Genomic DNA, 27,132 nt, shown 5'->3' with positions numbered 1-27,132 from the left:
CCCCCTCATTTCATATAAAGCAGTTTAACTGGCCCACAGCGCCAAATAACCAGAAAAATGATTTGATCACATTATGGATCAATAACCATGAGTCAACCAGCTGCTGTCGCTTCACACTCCATGTGCTGAGGAAACAGCTCAGTATTCGGAAAAACATTATGAAACGTACATCTAAATTACAAGAGGTTTTCTCTGATCTGGAAGAAAAATTGCATTCTGGGTAATGCAGGAAAATCAAGCATTAAAAGGTAGCGCAATTTAATTTGTAGAGCACCATTCAACAAGGCAATTCAAAGTGCTTTAGATAATACCTAACAGGCAATAAAGCAGATTTAAATGTTAAAAATATGGTATTATTGTTTTATATGGCAACACATTTTTATGACATGAGGATGAATTGAGATTTTTTACTAATTTCCATCTTGCAAATAATATTTTAAAAGATAATATGTCATTTATTTGTATTTAAAACAAATGTTAAATGTATTAATTTAGTTTACAATATGAATGTATGTAATATATGTGTCTGTGTAACATTGAAAGACAAAGGAATACACCACTGGGGAGAAATAGGACAGAAAGCACTCTATAAACAAATTAGGCTGACACCCCTGAGGATGGGACTTCTTCCACTGTACACAAAACCAAGAAGAAATTGTAGGAAAGAAAAAAAATGAAATTAATCAAACAGGTTGACCAGGTTCCTGCTTCACCAGGAGGCCAGCAGTCATTAAGCGGAGATAATAAGCACGAGGTCAGGAGATTTCTGAATCATCTCCCTTCTCCCCACTGTTCTGTCAGACTCTATGAAGTTGTGTTCGAGAGCAGCCTCGCGTTAATCAGCGCTTTAATTGCCACTTGCCTCGGAGTGTGTGGGGAATAAGGCCAATTTCTCAGTCTCTCCTTCAGGAGGAGGCAGACAGGTTCTTGGAAAGAGAGATGGGTGTCAGCGAGGATTACTGTCAGACAGGAGACACTTTTTACTATTTCAGTAACCGAGATATAAGAAAAGTAGCTTTTTTACACTAAAATGACACTTAAAGGGGACCTATTATGCAAAATCAACTTGTTCATGTCTTTTCTACATCAACATGTGTCCCCTCTGTGGAAAGAGACTCTGAAAGTTTCAGGAACAAAGATTCTCTCTCTTTTTGTCCTGATCCATTTCTATAAAAACCTGTCTGAAAATGAGCTGATCAGATGTCGGCCACTTTATGATGTCATAACTATTTTTTGGCTTCTGTAACCATCACCAACCAAGGTAACAATGCAAATATATCAACACTAACGTATAAGAGTCTTCACCAACTTGAAGACACATGCACATCGTTACGCCACCGTACATTAATGCTACCGACATGTTTACCTTGAAAAAAAAATGTCAAGGAAGTGGCAATACTTAAAGTTACGCAACAAAAATGCACTGTTTTTACTTTTTGGAGCTATAAATTACAGTGAATTTACCTTTAGAGTCAGCAAGCAGTGGTAGTAGAAGAAGCATTTGTAACTTTATCTTAATTGCAGCGGCAGTTGTAGAAGTATCAATAGTACTAATGATTGTAATAAGAGTGGCAGCAGAAGGAGACTAAGTAACCCTAACCCTAAGTAGTATTCGTAGTAGCAGTAACAGTATTAATATTACTAGAAATGTAAATAATTAGAGTAGCAGAGTTATTTCAGTCGTACAATATGTAGACTCCTCACCTCTCTACACTTTTAAATGTTTAATTTAACCATCTCTTCCTATTCATCTGAACAAAACGTTGTGTTTGTGTGTGTGTGTGTAAAACAATCCTGTTGCTTTAGCATCCCGTGCTAATATCATTGAATTATCTGGCATCCCTTTAATAACTCCATGTCAGCGTGATTAATGGACATTGCTTAATACATTTCCTGTAATTAAGTGTCCACCTGCAGCCTGCCTGGAATCAATTACCTTTTTGTTTATGCAATTTCCTTCGAGGTATTTAGTTATGTGCTTCCATTATGGAGTTGTAAGATAATATCTGCTTATTCTGCTAATTCCCGTGTTACCGTATGTGACATGGCGGGCTGGAGGCCTGCAGCAAAGAGGAGAGCCGAGCAGATGGATGGCAGTGAACGCAGCACTCCTACCTCATGGCCTTAGTGACGGATGCTCGCTGTTAATAAGAAGATAATCACAAGATAATAACGCACGTTCGTCTGAGTGTAGATCTGCTGCCTGCTCTTCATAATGCTCCCAGACACCACTACATTAAAAACAAATTACACAATCGCAGCGCATATCAGAAAAAACAAATGTACGTTATGAAATGATTGCAGATAAATTATGACCTGAGGGTCGTCGGGTTGCAACCGCGCGTCAGTTTTTCTGCTGGGAATTTGTTTAAATTAGTGCAGAGTGGAAAGTTTACTAAGATTAATCTTCAGGTATTTTCAAAAGGGACACGATGCTTAATAAGGGTACCAAGATTGAATACGTTTAGACTGAAGCACTCGTTTGTGCACCAGTACATCCTCAAATGAAATACCAGAGGTGGAAGAAGTACTCTGATCTTTTACCTTAGCAAAAGTAGAAATACTCTGTTACAAGAAAAAGACCTGCATTCAAAATGTTCCTCAAGAGAAAGGACAAAAGTATCAGAGGGAAAATATACTTAAAGTACTTTTTGTTTCAAACAGCTCGTTCAGATGGAGCTAATTTGAATTACTTTGAATATACTGCTGCTGGATATCTAAGCATATCATAATTTATATTTTGTATTAGTTTATAATCTCAATCTGTAAATTATACATACATGTAGGGGAGAAGAAAGGTCAATATTGGCTTCAAAAGTGTAGCAAAGGAGAACTATACAGTAGCATTAAATGAAAATACTCAGGTAAAGTACCTCAAAAATGAAATTCAGTACCATACTTAAGTAATATGTACTTAGTTACTTTCCAACACTGTTAAATACAGAGTTTAATCCCTGATCTAATGTGGGTTAAAGGGTTTAAACATATCAGTGATGTTTTCTCAAATGTCTGTGTCCTTGTTTCTTGTCTCTAATATGCACCTTCCTATTATTACCCACACAAAGTGATGCACCTCACCCTCCACCTCCACCTCCACCCCCCTCTGACAGCATGGCACTCCATCGACTGTACCTAAAATGATAATTCCTGCTCACAACTGTTTGTCCGCATCAGACCGTGGCTGGTCATGAAATCAGATGACTCATTAGTGCAACAAGGGTGACCTTTTCATAAGGGGGGTGACATGTGAGGAAGGTCACCGTGGTTAAATGGCACACCCCTGAGTGACTGTCAATCAAGAGTCTGCCACCGTGTCGCCTCGCTGTCATCGGGCGGCGAATATTATGCAAGGACGCCGTGGTGAATTAACCTTCCCCTGCCGCTACAGATTCCAGATTTGTCCAAAAAAGACATGTTTTTATATTGTACCTAAACATGACGAAGCCACGTTCTGTTTTATGCTTCGTAGATCTGGTACAAACAGTCCGCTGCAACTTCTTTTCAATCAAAATGGAAGATGTTTCTGTTTGCCGCTATTAAGTCAAATAACTGCACTGTAGCTTTTATTGTTAGATTTTATACCTGCATTATAAGATTAGATTCAGATTAGATTCCTTTATTGTCACTACACAGAGTACAGCGAAATGCCAGGCATTCCCAATGGTGCAGTCACACATAACAGACAGTATAAGTATCATTTGAAAGCTAAAAACTTTGAATATATATTATATAAATGGACCTATTATACATAGAACAGTACGCTTACAAAACGATACAACATTACCATACAAATACAAATACAAGAACAATATGGTCAAGGCAGTAAAAGAAAGTCAATACATAAGTTTGTATGTCTTGTTTGAATGCGTTTACTGTTTTTTGTGAAGCACTTTGTTGACAAATGATTTCCACATCTTGCCTTTTAAAATGTTTGAATCACAAGTAGTGAATTTACACTTAACAAACTGCTTATTTAGAAGAGGATTTGTGTTCATGCCACCTGTAAAGACAGCAGTTAGGAACACAATGAAGGAGACAGGCAACAGCTCAATTTGTCTGTCGTTTTTTGAGGTATCCAGGTCTGGCATTAATTCAGCCTGCTTCAGGGCTCATCGAAAGTAAGTGAAGGTGCGAGATAAGAAATTGTTTTTTTTGGTGTTTTTCTTTCACTTCGGTGTTACCGGCGTCGTGCCCTGACAAGAAGTGACTGCAGGCACTCGAGGTGAGTCTGTGCGGGAAATCAGTTTAGAAATTACTGTTGGTGGAATGAGTGTGGCGCGCATGAATGAGAAATAGATGTCAGTGTGCATTTCAGCAGCCAATCACTTGAGTGGGGCTCTCCAGGAACACAAGTGAGAAGTGGGCAAATAATTGGACTCCCTGTGTCCTGTTAAAATATGTGTATCGGTAGAAAGAGCCGGGGAAGGTGTACTTCACTCGGCAGAATGCAGAAGATTTGATAAATACGAGAAGGGAGGCTCTTGAGGCCTTCGCTCCAGCTTTTTCTAGTGAAAAAACGAGGCTGTGCAGTAATGACTGGAACTGCGTTTAGTGAAAAAAAACTCAGTCAACATGTCAACAACTCTATGTCAGAATCTTAGCAAAAAACACATATAATGCACGTATAGAGCCAAAAATAGGCATTTTACGATTGCTAGGAAAGCAGAAAAGGCTATATAATATAACGTGTAGGGCAGGGGTGTCAAACTCAATTTCCTCACGGGCCAAATCAGCATTATGGTTGCACTCAAAGGGCCGGTTGTAACTTTAAGGCTAAATAAAAATACATATAAATATTGAATATGTATAAAATAATGTANTGTTACTTTAAATATATGTTAATGGTAATTCTTATTTACCTTTGACTTTAAACAGCTTTTGAATGCAGGTTTGTAAGTAATATATCTGAGTCATTTCCAATACATTGGAAATGACTCAGATATATTACTTACAAACCTGCATTCAAAAGCTGTTTAAAGTCAAAGGTAAATAAGAATTACCATTAACATATATTTAAAGTAACACTTTCTCACATTGGCCCTTCTCAGAAAACTACATGAGATATCCCAAGATTACTTTTGATGCAATCATGTTTTCGTCACTTCAATGTTACAGATGGAAAGGGTGGAGCTCTTTTCGACTACTTATTTGATATTGCTGTGTTTGTTCGTCTATAATATTATACACCTGTTTGATCGTACCTCGAGGTACATTACAAATGATGAATTCAATCAAAAGCCGCACCTCAATTAGCTTTTGATGTCAAAGGCCACAACCTACTGTGATGCAACTTTCCAAATCCCTTAAATGCACCTTGAGGAGATGAAGTACAAGGAGAGAGGAGGCTACTGAGGGAACTAAAGCGAGTAACCTTCGCCAAAATCTTTAATTAGGTGGCATGAAGTATAAACGCAACAACTCAACGTTGTTTAATATTGATGTTTTCGAGCCAAAGATATCCCATTTGGCAAGTTTGCCCTTCTTTTTTTGCATGTTCTTCACGTGTCTCGTTCCTATCCTCGTTTGGACAAAGGGGGCGAGGGTACACATTGGTAATATGAAAAGTAACCACTAGTCACATGACCTTCCTCGCCCACCTGGTCCCATTTCCCTAATCCTTTTCATCTTAGTTAACTTTGAGTCTTGCTTTTAGCTTCTGTTATCTGACGGTTTATTGACAAACTTGAGTGCCTTAGATCAATAACAATAATGTCTCTTAATAGTGAAAACTTTCTGCGTATCTCCTATCCCTCATAATTATAATGTGAATTGAAAACCAGCGTAGAGAGGATGCCATCACATTTGGCAGCCATATACAACCAGCTGTTAGCAGCTCTTAATGAGGGCAGATTTCACTCTCAGTTTCAACACTACAACATGGCTGCCTATCATGTCATCTCAGAGGTCTGTAAGCCCCTGTCCAGTGTGATGGGGAGCATTATGGTAAACAGCTTTCACAGCCTCTCCACACTGATGGAGTGATAGTGGCTGAAAGGTAAAGTGTATCCAACAACAGCCGACTCATTCAGAACACATTTAATGCTGAGTCAGGATTCCTAAGCCTCAGTCGGGTCTTTTTTTCGTCACATGTTGCTGCTGTGATTTGTGGGTTCTTCCGTCCGTCGGAAAAAAGGAGTGAATTACCCTTTAATATAATCAGGGTGTAATTGTGTTCTCTGAGCACCAAATGTTTTTTTTAACATGTGTTTTAGTCATTTTCTGGTGAAGTAACAAATACAAGATTTTAAAATTGCAAAATAATCAAGTTTTGCAAAAATGTTATGTATAGTTGTATTTAATTATTTTTGAATGACATTATATTTGTTGCTCAGAGACCACCTGTCAATCAACCACAGAGGGTGGGACTTTGGTATAATGCTCCTTGAATATTATATTGTCCATGCCCAGCTTTATGTAATCTGTGCTTCTTCTTCCTAATAAATCAAAAACCTGAAACATATCACTTCCTGCTAATAATGAAATACTAACGGTGCCATTAACTGATGCATGTTGGATTACTGCTTCGTTTTTTGCAATTTGTGTTACATATGAGCATAATGTGTGAAGAGCATGCCAGATTATTAGGTTAATAACCATTTCCGAGCAGAATTAGCTCTACCCCTCCTGAGCTGGACCTGCAATTACAGTAACTGTTTCGGGTTGGGTTGCCGCGGCGACGTTAATCATGTGCTATCAAACCTGGGCTCCTCTGAGAGCCAATCAGGTATCAGATTGCTTTGGGAGTAAAGAAAACAAGGCCGGGCAAGAGAGGTGTACCCAACCTCATCTGTCTTCCTCTCAGCGGGGGGGCTGTCTGACCTTTGACCCCCGCCGAGAGCTGCAGCATCCATCACGACATGTTAGGTAATGTGGTTAACTACCTACTTCCTATGTCAGGGCTGGAGATGCTGCAGGGCATTGTGGGACGTTTTTCTCCAGGTGGACGAGAGGCGATCCTTCTTTCTGTCCGCTCTGAAAAAGAGAGCGTTATAAAGAGATCTGCAGGTGAAAAATGAGCCTAGTTTATCACTGGGTGCTTTGGTGAGATGTTTTCTCCTGCCTTTGAGTCAGGTGTCATCTAAGGACTGTCCATTTTGTAAAAGCCCATAGGATAAAACACCTCTTCAAAAGTGATCTGCAAAATGTAGATTTATTTGTCTGTGGCTGTAGAATGAGAATCATAATTAACCTTAAACTGCAAGTCACAATGAAATGAAACCCTTTTGTCTTTAAAAAATTGATATAGGAGACTTTTTTTACGGTAGATCGTCATTGTTTCTGGTTCTTTAGTCCTTTTACAAACCAAGCTGAACTCATAGGCCGCCTACTAGCTAGTAAAAGTGACTATTGTTTTCATATTTGTGGGGAAATGGTAGTTATGACTAGTTTTCGATGTGGATTTCTCCTATCTTTCTCTCGGTCGAACACTTTGACAATTACTTATTTCCTTTTTACTTCACCATCATCTGGTGGTCATCCTTCATTCACTTTCTTGATTACCCTTTATCAACATGTACACCTGCTTTCCTACTATGCAGATAGAAAACACCTCAGATGATATCCAACTTCCTGTACAGTGAGGAAGTAGGCGGCGATGTTTTCCTGGATAAAGTCAGCTGCAGTGTGCTGCTACTGTATGCACAGAGGACTTAATTGATTGTGTGCAGTTTCAGTGGCTTAGCATCTGGCGCTGGTGATAATCCCCCTTCTGTCCTGCATCAGTCGGATGTATTGATGAAGCACTCAGGGCTGTAGTGCTACATTTACTCGGCACATTAGCCCATTACAGTTATGGGCAGACAAGTAAGTAGAGACTCTTTACCTGAAGAGGAATCGTTTGAGTGGAGAGAAGCAAAACAGGCTGCGTACTCAAGCTGTTTATACGTGTAGTTTTCAAAGACATATTGCTTCATTTATACATGAACAAATGGGTCCAATTGACCTCTACTTTAACCCTTTTTAAAAACAGATTTGGGGGATTTTTTTATTTTATCAACGGATTTAAACTCTTTAAATAAGCAAAACTATCAGCCTTCAATATATTTTTAACATTGCCAATGGTTTAAAAAAAACAAGAAATATCTAAACAACTTGGTTCAATGCAATGTTTTACAATTAAAGTCCAAATAAGAGTGAAATTAGGTCATTTTCTGTTTTTAATTTGACCCTTTTAGCAACAACATTTAAGTGATAGCACAACATTTGTTCTGGAATACTGAATGATATATTTTAACTATTCCCTTTCTGCAAATGTATAATAACTGTTGTGACCTCTTCAAATATTTAACACCATCATCTTTCTATAGAGTCCTGTAAATTGCCATGTTGATGTATGATTATGTGCACTCGGGGGCATCTTGTGCTGAAATGTTGTGGAAATACATTCAGTCAGGGGAGTCTTTTCTGTTTGTTGTGTCAATAAACAGCCACCTCAGGCCCTTCAGGAATCCGACAAACACCACTTGATCTGTGGTGCAAAGACCATTAGGGCCAGGTATATTGATGGTGCTGCACCAGCGCGGCCCGGCTCTCATAGCGTGAGGCGGCCTCCATGCCGAGAGGACGCTTGTTCACTGTGTGTTTCCAATCACACGCTCGTGCCGAGATGCCTAATGGCCTCGCGCTCAGGCAAACGCCCGGAGAACGGCGCATGCGCTCGCCATCATCCTCCGTCCCATTGGGTGCAGTTCGGGGGCTCGGGCAGATGGGATACAGGCACAGGGAAAGAGGGGGGAGGGAGGGGGAGGGTTTGAAGGGGAGAGCGAGGGCGAAGGGATGGCGTAGGAGTGTGTGTGCTGCTCCTGCCCATCCGTGTATTCAACATGCCATCCAGAGACCCCCTTTTGCGAACTGCCCACACTTCATTAGGATGCCAGGATAATGGCCAACAAGCAAGCGCCGTGACACCCCATTTCCTGTGCACCGAGCTCTCCAACCACGACAGATGTCGGCAGTGCCGCCGCTGCCGCCACCACCGAGGGCCCCTCTACTTCCTGCCCGCTTGGCCGAGCCGCCGTCCCACCACCGGGGAAGAAGGGGCAGGCGAGGGAAGTTGTGTATACACGAAAAACGGCACCGTTGCCAACATAAGGCACTTATGGCACACATTTATTTGTGTTGTTTTGCTTTACCAGATAGTTTTCAAATCTCCCTTTTGCAGTTAATAGCTAGATTTACTACCCGCGCTGGGGATTACAACACGGCGAAGAATCATTGTGTTTCATTCACCGCCGCCCCTCAAAAATCCAAATGATGTATCTGCGGAGCAAACATTAACAGATGTTTCAGAGGCTGTTAGGTGTCCTCACCGGGGATGAGCAGGGGGGGCTGATCATTCAACATGTGTGCACGCGAGCATCAGGGACAATGTTGTTTTAAAAGGTGTTATTATGCCTCCGTGTGTGCACCGGTATTAACGGCGGGGCCAGATTTAGAGTGCTGTCATGGCCGCATCAGGAGAGGGAGCAGGGGCCGTGGACCGAGGCTAATGGAGGCAACACATCCTCCAGCTCCTGCCCCTGCTGTCCAAAAATCTGCTTTTAGAGGGAAAACACAGGCCACCTCTAAGCGCTCACGCAACACGATACGTCAATATGAGAGGCAATTTAATCCCCTCATTTGAATATGCATCCTGCAAAAACACAACCCCTCCCTCTTCTCCTCTCCGTTGTTGAACCCCGACCAGATTTCAGGACCATGGGGGGAGGAAATTGTTGTACATTTCCTGACAAATTGAGTTAAACGGACATTAAGTAGGGCTTTAAGAAAACAAATGGTCGTCTTTATCACAGGTGGACACTGATGGCTTAATGGGGGCCTGTGAGCTGATCGTATCTCCGCCTAATGGCTTGACAGGATGCATTAAGGTTTTTTGTGTAAAGAACCGGGTGAGCAGGGGCCAGGCAGAATGCAGACCTGTCAAGTGCTGTGTGTCCCCTTTTTTGTGTGTGGGGAAGCAGATGTTTGTGTGTAAACGGTGCACTGGCAGAGGGGAGGCCGGCAGCAGATGCCTGTACCGGTGCCAAGGTTCAGAATTGTACAGACGGTACATGTTCAGGGAGAGCAAGCTGCCATAGGTGGCTCCCCAGCTGAATGACCCCCCTCCCCCCCCCAACCCCACACACACTCTCCCCCTTCTGCTTAACCACCGCAGAGTCCGACCACTTTTATTTATTCATCTATTTGTTGAATTATTTACTCATTCCACCGCTCGTTTGGCCGTTAAACGACCCGCCTGGAGGCGAGGAGGGATGGAGCGTTTTACTTCAGGGACAGATGACCGTTCACTTCAGTTATTAGGAGAATAAAAGCAAATGTTATAACACAATGAGCCCTTACAGAGTTGTACTAATTTAGTTTTGAGCCTAATAAGTAAAACTCCTTATTTGATTAGCTTTGAATGCTGAATGCTATTGCTGACAGCCAATCATTGACTTACTTTATTCTTACACTAATAAACCTAATGTTACATTTTCACAGTTACAAAATGACATATTTCCTATGATGTAGTTCTATGTAAAGGTCGTTTCAAGAAGCCATGGGTTGCAGGTGTAGTTTTTTGTGATCGATGTCATAAGGAAGTCGACAATTTTAAATTGTGTTTATACGTTTTTTGCTTCTTAGAAATCGTATTCAAGCTAGAAGGGTGCGTAGGGAACAGCCTTTTAGCTGATTTGCATTTTTGTGCCGAAATCAGATGTCCCCTTTCAATATATTTGAAGCTCTTCATTTGCACTTAAATAGAACTAAAATAACAAAAACGTTTACATAATGGCTTTTCACCCGCCCGCTACATAGATATAAAAAAGCTTTTGTTCAGGTCTACTGTCGGACACCTTCACCCGGGCAAATATTATCCTTTTCTGTTGAGGTTCTTTTGTGATTAGCATCTATTGAACGAATACACCAAGGTGTCAGAGCAATAATGGAGAACACCTCAGCCGTTCATTATGAGACGTTCTGCATGTATAAGGTAGTGATGCGCTTCGTCGACATTGATAATCCCTGCTTACTCGCCATCTCCCAACACGGCAGAGGATCACATCCTCTCCTCTGACACCTCCCTGTAGTTTCCACTTTAGTCTGGAACTTTTTCTTTTTTTTCTGCTCCCCCTCCACCTCCCTTTTGCTCTCACCCCCACGGCTCCCCTTGCTTTGGAAGGAGAGCTCTGCTTTGCGAAGGTACAGCTTGTTTTATTAACATCAAAAGCGCCCGTGGGAGACGGCAGTGATCAAATTCCCCTCTAATTAAAATGAACCTGGGTTGAGAGTGTTGCTGTTTAATATGTACATAACGCTGCTGATTGCACAAAGCGGCTCCTCCTTTTGTTGCCGCGACGTGGGCGGAATGAGCATACATACCTACGGAGATGTCCTCATCGCCGTCTGATGTGAGACTGATGTCAAATGTGGCCGGTGAAGCCTAAGCCTCACCTCGCCTCTAATTTGAAGGGTGATTGATGGACCTGGAGGCAAAATAGCGGAGCGATCATCTCCTGTCTAGGTTGCCTCGTCCGCCCTTTGCCGAGACGCCGCTGTTTCCCTCGTCCTTGCCTCCCAGGACTAAACTTTCTCAGAGTTCAAGTTCACTTTGCACTTCCTCCTTGGCTTCATCAACATAACAAGCCATGTTGTATTTGCAGCTTTCCATCCTTTGGGGTCTAAGACAGGGCGTATCATTTCACCACGTACAGTATAGCCTTCATTTGAATGTACTATATATTTGTTTTGTCTATGGAAAAGGAACATAACAGACCACTAGAAGGTTGATACTGTTTGACATCATTGGCTACCAGCTGATTACCTGATGGAAAAGATGTTGGGTTGTCCTGCCCATATTTAACCATTCGTACTATACGTTTTGAAATGATTACACTTGAGTGGCTTAACAACCTGTTTAAGTTTGTTAATTTATCTTCGACGTTAGTGCTTGTCATGAAATGTCATTCAGCTTTAGTGGGTTGTATCATATAGTATTGCCCGTTAGCAGAGCCTTTGATCGTGTTCAAAGAAAGAAAACTCTTGAAATCAGTTTTTGCTTGTCAACGTATGTTTTTGTCAATCTGGGTCAACATTAAGGGATACATATTGCAGATTTAAACCAACTTTAAGCACTTTACAGAGCTAAGATTGAGTCTGTTGAGTTGTAAAAACCCTCAGGTATCTCTGACTAGTTCTCAGGTGCGTGTTTACAGTGAAGTCGCTACTTGTGACAAGAATCGTAATTTGTTGAGAGATATCAAAACTTCTGCTTCTTCTTTCTGGATGTAGGCTCGTGCTCAGGGGCTTAACATTCAGGTTTGGGCTCCGGGTACGACTGAGCAGAGAGGTGAGATGAGGGATACAAATTCAATTTAGGTGTTTCTGCCGATCAATGACGGCAATCCAACCTTGATCTCAGGTTATGAATACCTGAGCAGATGTTTCATGTAACGCATACAGATGACACGAGCACTAGAACTCTGGAAAAAGAAAGTCCACCTATTGGTATTTATTAAGACTGGTGGTCACAGGACTTTAGGGGAACAATGGGACTTTTGACCCCTATTCTGAAAGGACAAAACCACAAAGGGGTACCAGAACATTATCAATACATATCTCTATCATTCATTCAGGTCATCTGTCAGTTGGTCACCAAGATATTTGAACCCACTGCTTACTCATTTTGTTAAAAAAAATTCCATGGAAGTGAAAATATGAATATGTTTTAATGTTATTTATAGATAGCCAAACCTATTTGGATTTGGGATTTAGATCTCCAAGACAAACTATTTTAGGTGTTCATTTATATTTGACCCATTTCATCTTTTTAAACTAGCATCACTGTGAAACGGACAGATTGGACATTTTACATTTGATTACAAATGAATCATCATTTTCAGGTCATGATCTCACTCCAGAATGGACACTGAGAGCCATTTTGGACCAGAACTCTTCATTTGTGTTTGTGAACATTTGTTAAATGTGCAGCACATAATCAGCACACAGCACAGAGCGGAAGATTCCTGCAAACTGGAATCCAAACGGCTTTTACAGCCTTCCCCCCCTGCTGTCACACTGGAGCAGGTAGCTTGCACTCCATTAAACAAACACTGTGGCCCCTCACTTTTATTTGACATTTTATTTGGCTGTGACAAACGAGCAGCAGTTGGATTATAACATAATTTGTCTCCTCTTTATTACCGGCACAAAGGACACCATTCATTAATTATTCTGCCGTTGCCGCTCAACACTAACTGGAAAGGTCCCTCTTTGGACAGATGGCGAGGACAATGTTATTTATATCAATCAGTCCAAAATGTTCAGCGAGGATTACTATTCCTTGGACTGCTTTGATTTATGTCTGTGCACCTCACCCCGTACCCAACCTCGTCGGCTCCTGCAGGGACACTTTAATCGAATGGGAATTGAAAACAAACTCGCGAGGCAGGCAATGTGTTTGGCCATGTTTATTTATACATCTCACTTTTCTTTTTTTTCTTCTTCTAAACTCAAATTGTTTTGCTGTTTCTTTTCAGGGATGGGAGGGACGACTATGTCACAGAGAAAGCCACAAGACTGCTATTTACCGGTGTCCACCTGTGTGAGGACGTAAACAGTCTGCAGGTAGGATCTTTATGCCAAGCCTATTAAAGCCTGATGTTTAAAGGGGCCCTATTATGCTAATTTCCAGGTAACATATGTGTATTGTGTGCCTCTACTGTGACATGTGTCCATACTTTAACTTTAAAAAAGGTCTTTATTCTCTCTTTTCACCCTCTGTCTGAAACCAGAACCCAGTCTGCACTGATTGGTTAGCTGGCCTGCTGTTCTGATTGGTCTACTGCTTAGAGATGTCCCGCCCCTTAGCCTATCATATACAATGGGTAGAAGTGCTAGCTAATAGAAGCACACCTGTTACGTAGTGATGTCACTATGTCGTGGAAGAAAACTAAATGGAGGGAACTTTGGGATTTTAGTGTTTGCAGACCATTTACATGCACAAAAACCTAAATAACACACTACAGAAAATGGAAAAGCCCTCTTTAAAGATGCCAACTTTTCATATTAAAATGTCAATAATTATGGATATGGCAATATAAATATATTTCCCCCAACCCCCAACATTATGCAAAACAACAACAAATAGAAATAGATGACCTGAATCTATACAGGAAGATATTATACCAAAGATTACTAAAAGACTGTATAAGCAAATAGAGATGTCAAATGAATGTATTCTTCTTTGTTTTGCGCTCCATGTCAAACATTGAAAATGTAATTGCCTCTGATGGTGTTTACCTGCATTGAGCAGGTTAAGTGTTACCTCAGCGTCGGTGCTGCAGTTTGTAGCAGTTGGCATAATGAATGCAAAGCTGCATAATGTGCTGGTGGAGCACAAACAGAGAGGCAGGTCTGCCCCTGACACCGCCTCTAACAACTCATCATTACCTTTCTTCTCTGCATGCTAACCAGTCCCACTGCAACGCTCAGTAGCCGGGCACCGTGAGGAAAAAGAGAGAAAAATATATTTTGTAATGAATACCATTTACGACATAATTAGTTTTATGCAAACTAGCAAAAGATGAAAGCAAAAATCTTTATAAATTATGAATCATGTTATAACTTATCGGGGGTGCTTATCATGGAGTTAACGCACCTCCCTGTTAATTAAAAATGTTCACACAGAGTGAAAGGAGGGAGAGAGTTTGCCGGCAGACTCATCAGGTAGCTCCTTTGTTCCTGCTGCTCACTCTGTCAGATCAGGAGAAACAATAAGAGGGGAAGGGAAACAAACACTGACAGGTGTAGGGACATCATTGGCCCGAAATCAGCCTGACAGAAGACCTGATTTCTAGGTAGAAACCACTCTCATTTCCCACTTCCTGAGTCTACATTCTTCCAAACGTTTGCCCATTGACTAGAGACATCTCTCCGGGGCCCCTGATGGTCCCTGGCTCGGCACGAGGATGCCCAGGCGCTACAGCAACGCTCATAAAAACTCAATTCATCAAGACGAGCGTAATTTGCTCCGAACGGAAAGAGCCACAAAAGGGGGCGAGCTTGTCAGCGAGACAGGTGGCTGGAGATCTCGCTCTGATACTGAGCGATATGAATAATAGATTCTGCTAAATGTACGCCAGGACCCGGGCTGTAAACACAGCTGCCTCCTTTCCCTTCCAAAAGAACAGCTTGGCTGGATGAGAAGCCCGAGCTCTGCCTCCACCTGAGGACTGGGGGGGGGAGGGTGGGGGGGGGCGGGATTAACGTAATCCAATATGCCACGGGCTAAATACGGAGGCAAGGAGAGAAAGAGGAGACAGACAAAGGGAGGGGGGAGAGGTGCAAGTCACAAGGTTTACCCTCAGCTAAAGCACGGAGCTACACAAAGGATGTTAAATTAGTGGGAAATTGTTGTCAATCCAAACAGTTAAAGGAGGAGCAGGGCCATTACTGAGCACAATCCCTCCATTTAAACAATCCTATACTTTCATATTCAGTGTAAAAGCATCTCCTGTTTTGATACATTAAGTAATAATCAAGCACAAATATATATCATTTGTGATTGAATGACTCTCTGCAGGTTATGACCCCCTATCGCTTTAGAATGAAACCTTTAACAGAGCAAAGAAAGCAGAAGAAAAGAGAAAAGGACAGATCCTGTTCCGGTGTCACATACACTGACTAAAATACTAAAAGTACGAGACATGATATGAAAAATAGATTATTAGACTATTTACTAAATAGCATTCAATATCACCTACATACTATATGTTCTAGACTCTTTAACTGAGTCTTCGCCCACCAATACCTATAAACATGTCCGTATCCGCACTCTTTTCAGACTACACTCATCCCTTAGGCTAAAGTTATGTGTTGCCTTTCTTGCATTTGGTTATATCTAATTAAAGCCAAATATTCTAAGCAACTAAGTGGACTCAGCAAACAAAAGAGCTAGCAGGGAACACATAATGAATACTACTTATTAAAGCCATATACTAGATTAAGCTAAAGATGTATGTTTTAATATTCCAAAAGGAAGCTCCACTCATGCTCCACCCTCTCTAGCTAAAGTAATACGGCTAGTTTATCCAAATGAGACAGCATTTTGAGTCTCTCCATTTCCCACTCCACATGATTTAGGAGTGGATATCCTACATGTGGACACATAAAGCCACGCTCTTGGCACTTTACAAGGTCATTTTCTGAGACCTGTTCTCTCAACATTTGTGTCCCCCTGTCTTTTTTTGTTACAAAGTCAAAAGCTATAAATAATGCAGAGGCTGTGAATGGTGTTGGTTTTGGCAGAGACTCTGCGAGCTGCAGTTTCTAAAGTCACACGTCGCGGGGAACATCGTAGCGCTTTACTCACCGATGTGTTTACTCATGAATTATCACGTGCGTCTCGCCCGTTGACTCACAATGGACTACACTACACTGATGTAATATTCCTACACCCACCACCCACTCTCCGACACTTTATCCACGGCTGCTCCTCTGCACATTTGATGACTCCCCTGATGAAATTTAGGAGGATTTTGCCCAGCCGAAGGTAATTAATTCTTCAATTAAAATGTTGTTAAACATTTTTAATGAGTAATTGGCACTGGGGAATCGGATACAAAACTATGTTTAACCAGAGACACACAGACAACACGGATGTTTCAAAGTTCTGCAAATCTGTTCATTGACCCACTTCTTTTCTCCCTGAGTATTGCACAACGCAGACATATAAATAAAAAATCAAATGTGAAGCGTCTCCTGGCACAGAGGATGTGTCCTTCATCTCAGGTGACTTCATTTGGCTGCCGCGCGGTTTTTTCTACTTGCTCTAATTAGGGCACGAGACGGCACACAACAACCTGAGATACAGAGTCTCAGTGAAATGTGACATCACAGCGCAGGAAACACTCTCCACTTAACCTGATTCCACTGCAGTGTGACAGAGACAAGGGCAGAGGAACGCTTCCTTTACCACCGGAGAACATGAACAGGTTTTATTCAGTGGACAACTTAGTTTAATAAGTTTAGACAAAAAGATTCTTAACTTACAAATGTATTAACTTTGAACGGATAGTTATAGTCACTTATATTAAGTTTCAACTGTATATTTAAAAAAATGAATACACGCCTGGACATGTACTGCTAGAATATACCTGATGTTATATTGAGACATACAAAAGTTTAAGCAACAGTTTGTATATAAAGCGCCATTTTAAACTCATTCAACTTGGACTTTACCGTAACTGAGCGTCAAAAAAAAAGTTTGAACATTCTTGACTTCAATTTCCCACCTAACTTGTGTGTAAGATGCATATTGGATAGCTTCCAAATTAATTTGTAGAAAACGTCATAAAGTACCATTTTGAGTAGAAAGCTTTACACCTTCAGCAGATAAATCTAAAAACAGACTTTTAATGTCAAACCATGCAGAGTAAATCTTATACATGCAAATAGATCATCAATAAGAAAGCACGATTTTCATGGGAGGGTGATTCAAAACGTAGTTTAGTTCGAAAAATGCCGTAAGGCAAGAAGCAAAAGCCAAAATAAGCCATTAAAGGACACCACTTTATTCTACAAACTTTTCAGCACTGAGCTTGGTGAGTGAGAAAGACAAACAACATCGTTCACAATAAATCATTTTCTTCAATTTCTCATTTTACTACCTCCCCGTCAGTTTGCTCCCAATATTCCACGGTTTAAAGACCATCTGTAGCCTATTTTATTATCATTTTAAAATGTCATTAATAAATGATAAAACATAAAAGAATGACTCCCTATGTGAATATACGGCATCTTCTCCCCAACTAATGTGTTACAGGTTGACATGATTTGGCACATTGTGTTAAATTAGACTCAAATTGTCTCTTTAATCAACAAATCTGCAGCCCTCTTCGGCTCGCTGTGTCTGCTTCCCATCATGTGAAGGAATTCCTCTTCCTCTTCCTCGGGAGGAAGTGGGAGAGCGTGTTGATGCGTACTCACGAGCCGCAACGTTGGCTAATCATGAAGCTAGTTCAGGGAGCCTCAGTTCATTACAGCTCTGCACTCGGTAGGTTCCTGGCATTGTTCTCTCAATTAGAGACTTGTAAATGTGTTGCTTGCTTAATCACCCAAAAACTGGCCCCTAGGACTTCCCCTTAATGCAACCCCATTAAGAGGGGCCATCAAAACAAAAGATCTGCCTCTAATGGCAATAATCCCTCACTTCTGTCAGGCCCGAGCCAAACTTTGTGTCTTAAATGAGCGATGATGGATGAGAGCAGGCCTCTGTGTCAAAGAGCTTTATTACTGGTGATGGATTCACGCCGCACACCAAACCTCTAACCGGGGCCCGTCAGATCGGCCCATCCCGAGTGTGTCTCACTTAACCCGATTCTCTGGAAGTCAGATGGCCGCTCGTGGCGCTGAGGGGAAGCGGAGGGAGAAATGAGGGCTTCTCCAAACAAGCTCATTAGTACAATTAGCGCTGGTTTCCTGCCGATGGACCCCCCGGTGCTCTGCTGAAGTTTGACTACACGCAGTGGTGACTCGGACTGAGAGACACATGGACAGGAAGGGGATATGTCTGAAAGACGTGATCCTAAATCAGGCGCTGCAACAGAAGATTTGTTGTGAATTGAAACAGTTGGTTTGGGTACATTTGGGTTGATTTGTTGTGATTTGGCTTTGAGGTTTTGCAGAGTAGAACCCTTTCTATTGGACGTTACAGCTGAATGCGTCAATCATGTCGTAGTGTTTAATGTGACTTCTGAAAAGTGACTTTTTCACCTTAGGCGTTTTCACACCGGAGTACTTTTCTCCGTACTTTTCCCGTTTAGTTCTGATAGTTCCTGGGATTTAGCGTTCACACCAAAAAGAGAGCTTAGTTCATGAGAACTTTTACCCCCGTTTTAGTCCCTGCTAGAGAGGTGGGACTTTCCTGGGGAGAAAAAAGTTCCAATTTGGCTGATTGGCTGGGCGGGTTGCAAACCATGCCCCGTAAAACTCGGAAAAGTCGCCATTGTATTTGCTGGCATTAGCATTATTAGCATTAGCCCCGCGCACCAACGGAGAGAGAATAACTTATGGCAACACAAAAAAAAACATTGGAGCGGTGGAGTGATGAGGAGGTGTCGGTGCTCTGGCGATTTACTCGGAAGGCTTCAAGGACTTCCGGCCGGGGACTTCGGGCGGCAGTATACGCCGTGAAGTTGTTTGCGGCGTCCAAGAAACCCAAAGCAGAAGATGAAAAAGTGACGTCAGCGTAATCTTCCCTCAGGGAACTTATTCCGGTGTGAACGCGATCGGCTCTTAGTTCCATGGGGGTACTAACTGTTGGGAACTAAGTATGGCAAAGTACTTGGTGTGAAAGCGGCTCTTGTCACTTAATCTTAGTGTAAGTAAAGCACTATATTTTCGTTTTCTCGTACCTTTCCGTAACATTCCCTCTTATTTCCTGCTTTTACAAGCCGATGCATTTTTTCTGCACATTTGAACTCTTGCAGTTCTTCTTAGTGCCTCAAAATCGTGTTTTTTACAAAAGCTATTTGAGGAAATATTGTATTTTGTCCAACCATGGTGATAATTATAATAATCGGAAAGAGATCATGGCGTTTTTCTTTTTTCTGTGTGTTCTCCATGACCTTTGACCTTCTTCCAATCATATCCATGTAGGAGCTTCTTCTGTTTTTGCTCTCTATATTCTTAGAGTTTCTGTATGAGAGCATCTCTTAGGGGAATACAATCTACTATGTAAATGTTGTCCATCCATGAGAGCTATGCTAAATAAAGCCTCTGCAGCCATTAGGTGCGGCACAAAGACACATAAACCCTCAAACGTCGTATTCTTCTTAATTATATATGGAAGACATTATATTCCCCAGACAGCCCGGTATATTTAAAGAAACCAGAGTCCTTCAAACACTTCTCCTCACAGGGATCTCATACTTAACAGGAGATCTGCTCTTAAGGGAGCCTCCTTTGGGTACGCAGGCTGGAAGGAGCCAATCACAAGCGACTTCCACGCTACGCTGCGCCAACACCGCCCCTACACTCATTACATATATTTGAAGAAGAACGCTTGCAGATGTAAGTCTGAGCAGAGACAGGGTTTCCATGTTCAACATTTAAGGCAGCAGCAGATACATTTAATTACCAACATCCTGTAAAAAGGATCATTGAACGCATCATATTGTTTCTTGTGCCCAAGATGCCACGAGCCAAATGAAGAGCATACAAGCACACAAAGACAAATGGAATGGTGTTCTTTAATTTGCAAAACGCTGCAGTCCAAGAATAAGTTCTGAAGGATTCAAACCCACTTGTTTCAGTTTTCAAATCAACGGTAGAGCTCAGCAGTTTAAAACGGATCAAATAAATGAGACTTTCTGTACCAGAAAGTGAAAGTGTAGAGCAGCTGCTTTTCCCCCCTTCACCTTCTCATCCGTAGAGAGTTCAAACACAAACTTTTGCAGGAAGACAGACACCGCAGGAAAGGTATGAAAACACTCTCCTTGCAGCAGGAAGTGCCTCCTCACCTCAGACTGTAATTAAAGGCGTTGCAGAGCGCCGCTTTCAGCCGCATTAGCGTTTCCAGTGACAGGTAATAAAGCACATCAGTTAATTGCAAATGAATGCACATACCCCCGTTCCATTAGGCATAAATAATTTGGCCACTTGGGTATGTGCCTCCCAAATTACTTATTCTTTTTGTGTCTCAAATTACCTATTCTTTCTGATGTTGCCTGTAGTTGATTAGCGCGCTGCGTGCGACTAGCCATTGGCTTTTTTTCCGATTTTTTTTCCATTTTTCATAAGGTGAAGAAGTGCTCATGTGGCGCCGTGGACTCGGAGTTGTTGTTGTTTTGTTTGTGCACATGAACAGGGCCAGGCCACTTTGATTACTGGAACACATCATAATTTATGCAGTTATTCCCAACTTTAGCGTTTCTTGGTGTGATTCTGCGCAGGCTTCTCTTCTCACACCTTGTGTAGTCTTTGCTCGGGGATGAATATTAAATACTGTCGCAGTGGGCTTATTGCTTTGTTTTCATCTGGTACACTCATATAAAGTACACATTTTCACGTTCATGAAAGATTTATTTTCTTGCTTGGTCTAATATACAAACATTTCCAAGACAAAGGGATAGTGTTGTTGCTGATTGCGTGTGATCTTTGCGATCTCCAAGTGAAAGTTTATTCTTCTCTTCGTCTCATTAGAAGTTGTTTTCTGTCTCAGTGTGAACTGAAAGACCTGTAAATGTGGAGCAGGATGGCTCTCCTCATACATATCATCATGTAAATCCCCTATGACATAATCAATTTTTAATTTCAAACAGCCCTATTTTTGAAATTCATCGGAATTCTTCTAGTGTTTTCTTTTCTTACATGTACGAAAAATGACTTGATGTTTAATGAGTTTCATTTTCAGAACTGTCCTTTTCTGCAGGCAGCTTCCTGCACATTTCATCTTGCATTAAAGCTAAAGAAAATATAATTTAGATTATTTTATCACTTGATTTCACAATGTGCAAATATCTTAAAGTGACCTGCAGGCATGGCAGGGGGATCTGAAGGCTGCATGTCAGCATTAAGCATGATGATTATTCAGAAATGTTAGTATTAGCTGTCTCTTATAGTTTTATTTTTCATTTTGTGCATCTTAACAGGAAGTTGGATCAGACAGTGCTCTAGTTTTTAAAGAGGGGTCCACATTGGCTTCTTCGTCCTCTGAAAGTTAAAGCCTTAAAGATGTTAATCTCTGTGTAGATTAACATCAATGTTTACTTCTCTTCACTGCCTGGCATTAAACAAAACTAAATAGCATGTTTTTATTCGAAATTATCGGGAAAAGTGTAATTTGAATGCCGTCTAACAACAGGTTCTTGTTTAAAATAAACACATGTAGTTATTACCAAGAGGATATCAAATTAAATGTTCAAGATATTCAGGGGAAAATAGCGCTTTTCATATTACATAGCAGAAGAAAAAGGTTAATTGTGCTCTTGCGTCATATGACATGGAAATTAGAGATGTTATCAATTACATTTTGTGTGAAATCTGTCCAATCTGGTCAGTTCGCTACACCTTGGTTTTTGTCGGAGCAGGTGTCAAATACTTTGTTTTAACAGTCTTAATCCATTTAAATGTTGAACTCAATTCGCAACATTCAAAGAGTATCTTACGGTGAGCCGAGAATGTTTAAAAAATCTGAAAAATGAATGAAAAGTCATCATCCAAGCCTTCTCTGCAGATTTGAATTTAATTCCCCCTTAAAAATGCAGCGAGACATTCACCAGTCAAACTCCCAGAAGGAGGTGTGATGGTGACCAGACCCCCCCACCACCCCCCNTCTCTTGCCCCCCCGCCGAGCGAGCCCGCATGTCGTCCCCAGGTTGCGACAGTCCTAATTAAAATGTCCTTCCTCATTATCATCGATTGCCCCGCGCATTTTTGGAAAACAACTGCAGCGCCGAGCTCTGGCAGCGGCGGGAAACGGCGGCCAAATGAAGACATGTGACACCGGTCTTTAGCCCCGTCAGATGGTCCCGGTCCGACATGAGAGCGAGAAAAAGTGGGGCAGCAGCCGAGCCTCCCCAGTGGACGCTGGACCACAGCTCACACACACACACACTTATACAGGACCGCAGATGGCCGGTGCCCCATTCCAGGGTTCATCAGCCACAAGAAAAAGAATAACACACACTAGAAAAACAAACTTGCAGCCATTATTTCTATGATTTATTCATTAACAAGTGTGTGTTGTGAAGAAAGTTTCTCATTTATACAATCTGTGACAATATTTTCTAAGAGCTTCAACTTGATGCAGAAGCAATCTGATAAAATACCCTCAATTATTAATGATGTTGAACTGCTCCGTCTAAATAAGAGTTTTCTTTTTTAAACTAATTATTCTACACAGTTTAAATGTTCGGATTTAAACCAGGGCTTGTTCTAATGTTTTTTGTACACATTTGGTCTACATCCTAGATTTGTGATATACAGAGTGTGGTCTCTGGTTTCTTCATTCATACGAAAACCAGAAAACAATCAAACAGGACGGCTTTTAAACCAAAACAACAATTTAAAAGTAGCTTAATGCTCCATATAGTTTGATGCTAATACGATACGAGCGACCCTTTTCAAATGAAAGTCACCCGAACCTTTTTTACACAAAATCGTGCAGCTTTAATTCAGCTTGTGGCCTGTAATTGACCTAAAGTCATACTTTTAGTGTAAGTAAAGACAGGGAAATGGCTCAGCACTGCAACATGTTGCCATCAATCATTCATCAGCCAATGTGGGCACTGAAACACCAATAAATGATTCATGGAAACATATTGCCTTCCATGAACCTTCATTTTCCTAATTTTAGACTTTATTTCTAGGACTTAGCATGTCTTATAGGGAGGCGAATAACTCACCTACTGCCCTCTCGAAATGCCACGGTGCGTTTTTCTAATCAGGGTTGACTTGTTGACGGACAGATGGACGTACGAATGGACAGGCGGACAGACACACAGGCATGTCAGAGAGGCACGCTGCCGGCTGGCGAGGCAGGGAGAGGGAGCATCTGCCGGCGGGTTTGAGGAGCGGCCATGGCTTCTGTGAATCAGGAGCTCCCCTGAGGCCGGTGGCGGGCCAAGAAGGGACCGCGGCGGTGCCAACGGGTCAGGGGAATCACAAATGGTTCAAAGATATCATCACCTAAAAGGGTCGGGAACATCTAAGCATTCTAACAAGCAGAAACACCTGCGTAGGATGTTTACCCTTAAAGCACCTCCTTCGTCAAATACTTTAATTTAAAGACCCATCACCTGTCAATCATCTTCCTTTGTTACTCTGGAGTAGTTTGGGTTTTGTGGCTAATGCTTCACCTTGATGTTGTTCCTTATATATTTAAAACAAATGGGTTTTAAAACTTTATAAGAACACATTGAAAGCATATTTGCATGCTGCTTTATATAAGGGCTAGTTTACCCAAAACAGAAACAAAAAAGTTATGCAGTAGTGTTATTTATAAAGAGTTCTTTTTATAAATCCATTCACAAAGCGAACTGACCTTTAGTGGTATCTAGCCAGTGACAATTAGGTATACCACTTTTTTTCTTTTGAAGATTTATAGAAACTATAAAAGGCCAGTAGGGTATAAAATGTATTTTATTTGAACAATCTGCAAAGTAAGAAACATGTATTGGTTGTCACGGTACACGGGTCATGAGCAAAAAGGTCGGGAAGCATGTAGTCATAGGAACTACTGTAGGAGAGAGCCACAAAACAGTTCCAAAACAGTGAATTGTGTTATTCTTGGAGAATAACACATATTTATTACTTCCCCCTTCACTCGGGAGAGCTACCAACAATTAAAAAGTCTTTCAAGACAGCAGTCACAAGTCCGAATTTCTAAAAACTTGATTCCCAGAGCTCTCTGGAGTGCTTCTCCTCCCCCCTGCTGGTTATCTACGGAGAGCCACAGAAACCAGGGTGGGGGGGGGGTGGGCTTACCAAACACAGCCGCGGCCCATTTGACCACAGGGGAGGCCTGTCAATGGCCCAGATAGTTCTGGTAATTTCTCAGCGTTGACTCTACTGCCACTGCTGCTGCTGTGTTTTTACATATTCAGAGGGGGAATCAAATATGGGGGGGACTCCCTTTGTTCTGGTGTGTGTGTGTGTGTGTGTGTGTGTGTGTGTGTGTGTGTGTGTGTGTGTGTGTGTGTGTGTGTGTGTGTGTGTGTGTGTGTGTGTGTGTGTGTTTGTGTTACCGTGCTAAGTTTCTGATACTGCAGAACAACTGCACGTCTGCTGCGTTGCTTCCTGTCCACGACTTTCTTCAGATAGATATTTTTCTCTGCCACATGTTGAAAATTCCTTCATCAAACAAGCACACCGGAGTTCCTCTCTGCTTTTCAGATCTTTTTTCTTACTAGTAAGCATCCACTTTGTTTTGGCTATTTAGTGAGCCTTTCCTGTTTCGGTTTTAGATTATTACATGGTATTAGATTATTTTATTGATGCCAAATTCTGAAATTATTTAGTTACAGCAGCATGGTTTGAAGACGTTTCACATGGGTTTAACAAAAGAATAGAACATAACAGTACGCAGATGTATCTATGCAATAAACAATTTAGATAATAATAAGTCAGAACATAAGTTAGTCAACCTTCTATTAAGAAATATATCTGAACAATGGATACTATATGCAGACTGTGCAGGTAAATGCAATAGATAGGCAGGTAGAGGTTGAGTGCAAAACATACTAAATGCTCCGTATTATTGAAAGGGGGAAACAGAGAGGATTCTGGGTAAACAAGGAGGGAAGCTGGGATCTCTTCACTAGATCATGAGATCGTATTTCATCATGAGTTGAGTGTCAGCGTGTTGGACCGTCTGCTTTAGTCTTGTTTACTGAAACAATGTGATAAATCCTCACAGTGTGGCTGCGCTGTAAACACACTGTTGTTCTTCTTCTGTGGTGTTTTGGGAGTAGCTGTTTGAGACACGCCGCTGCCTCCAGTTGTTGATGTGTCTTGTGCAACAAAACTTTGGAATACAAGTCGTAGTGCTTATGCAGGATTAAAACATTGTAGTTAAAGACTCAATGAAAACAGCTAAGTGGATTTGTGCAGAGAAAAAAGAGATGAAACCGTAAACAAAATGACAAATAAACAAATGCAATCACACTGATTATAATCTGTAAAGATCTGAAAAGAGATTGAAGAATTGTTAAATTCTTCAATCTCGAACTTAGCTCAAACTTTACACAATTATTTATTTTTCTCAGAATGTTTTATTGAACAATAACTTATTAAATGAAATGAAATGGCCTTTTGTTTGAACCACCAACCTGAATGATGCAAAAATATAGGCATAAAAGCTCAAATAAGAAATTAAAACTCTTAGTAAATCAGAAATGTAATTGTTTCTGGGAAAAGTGGTTATCCAGGAAATCTGCAATAAAGCAGTTATTGATAATTGAAGATGATAAAAAATTAAATTGTAAGAGTTGATGAAAGTTGTTTTTTTCCGGTGCACTTTGAGACTCCTGCGTTGATTAAACTACCGTCACCGTGGCGACAGATGAGGAGTCGCAAGTTGTTTGGCCTCTAATTGGAGAACAAAGGTGTGTTGTTGTGTCTGCGGGATGTGAGGTGCTGATGGTGTGTGTGTGTGTGTGTGTGTGTGTGTGTGTGTGTGTGTGTGTGTGTGTGTGTGTGTGTGTGTGCAGGATCGCCGGGGCAGGGGCCGCGTTCTCCTCCGCGAATACGCCTTGAAGTCGAGAAGGTATATTTGAAATACTGAGGAGTGAGGAAAAGAAAAGTAAACAGGATTAGCGTTATCAGCTACACTTGCAAGGGAATGCACACACAAACACGCACATACTGTATATACTTAAAGGATGCATACACTCACACACGGATTTGCAAATGAAACATGAATAAGTAAAGCAATAAAGCATTCTCGGGGAAAGCTTGCCTCAGTGAGAGAAATATTACTCTTCTTGGACCATGTTGGCAAATAAGTGTTTTTCTTAATCTAAGTAGTGGAGCATGATTCTGAATGGAATGATAATTGACCTGAATGCTCCTCTTTTGTGAAGGCGATGACAGCGACTCATGGCTCATAACGGCATGAAAGCGCAGGAGGCGAATATGAGGGAGGCGGCGATGCTTCAGTTGCAACCAAACAGGCGATCAGTTCAAATAAAAAAAAGCGCGCTCGCCACTCGAAACGTCGAGAACATCAGCGTGTGTGCAATTCCCCCCGCGGCGCGCTGAAGAATGAACATGATTTTCTGAAAACTTGTGTCTGCGTGTTTTCTGAATATCACATATCAGAAGGGCCGTTATTTTGATAACCCCCCTCCATTACCGTCACCGTCATCTACTTCCTCTGCGCCCCTCCCCCCCCACAACACAAGCGGGCGGATGGTGCTAATTTCGAAAACATCATCTCCTCCACGCCGAGTTCAGGAAGTTGATTTATAGACGGTGCTCGCCGAGTTAATTGCAGTGCGCGACACCAATCAGTCTTTGGGGAGATCTTTCTAAGGCGAGCAGGGATTAAATCGACACCCAGCGCAAACAAACAAACAAACAAACATATTCATATCTCCCGTATTTATTTATCAATGTTTTAGATTGCGGTCTGCCTCCGAGATTGCCCCC

This window comes from Notothenia coriiceps, unplaced genomic scaffold, assembly GCF_000735185.1.
Source record: "Notothenia coriiceps isolate Sejong01 unplaced genomic scaffold, NC01 NC01_scaffold00003341, whole genome shotgun sequence".
Lineage (NCBI taxonomy): Eukaryota > Metazoa > Chordata > Actinopteri > Perciformes > Nototheniidae > Notothenia > Notothenia coriiceps.
The sequence above is the reverse complement of the archived record's forward strand: the minus strand, read 5'-3'. Positions refer to the sequence as shown.